The sequence below is a fragment of the Babylonia areolata genome, chromosome 16 (genome assembly GCF_041734735.1).
Source record: "Babylonia areolata isolate BAREFJ2019XMU chromosome 16, ASM4173473v1, whole genome shotgun sequence".
NCBI classification, from domain to species: Eukaryota; Metazoa; Mollusca; class Gastropoda; order Neogastropoda; family Buccinidae; genus Babylonia; species Babylonia areolata.
Genome location: NC_134891.1, coordinates 18,640,837 through 18,641,402, shown reverse-complemented (window position 1 = coordinate 18,641,402; position 566 = coordinate 18,640,837).

The window sequence follows — 566 nt, the reverse complement described above, 5'->3', positions numbered from 1 at the left end:
CCCGCCACTCTGAACATACAAAGCAAAACAAAACAAAACAAAACACAAAGAGCAACAAAACAACAATAACAACAAACAACAACAACAACAAAAACCCAGCAAAACAAACAAGGACCTCAAAAAGCAAAAACAGTACGACTAACTAAACTAAATCAAACTAAACTAGACTACCAAACCAAACTAAGCTGAACTAAAAAAAATGAAAGGACAATGAGACGAGGAGAGCCAAGAGACAAAAAACAACAACAACAACAACAACACACACACAAAAAACCAACAAAAAAAAACTTTTATAAAGAGCGGTAACTCTGTCCATTTACAAGGCACACAACTTTCAAGTCAATGGCTTGCTCATGCTGCCGACTCAGCAAGCGCACAGGTAAACAGATGATACTTTGAGACAAACCCAGGCACTTCGTCGAAAACGTAAGCTCCTTAAAACGTTTGTCCTTAACACTGATATTTGACGTGTCAAGACTACACACAGTTTTGGATATAGGTCCTGACCCCACGCGATGTACGTGATGAATTTGTCACCCGTCCGTGACCCAGTTTGCCATTCAGAC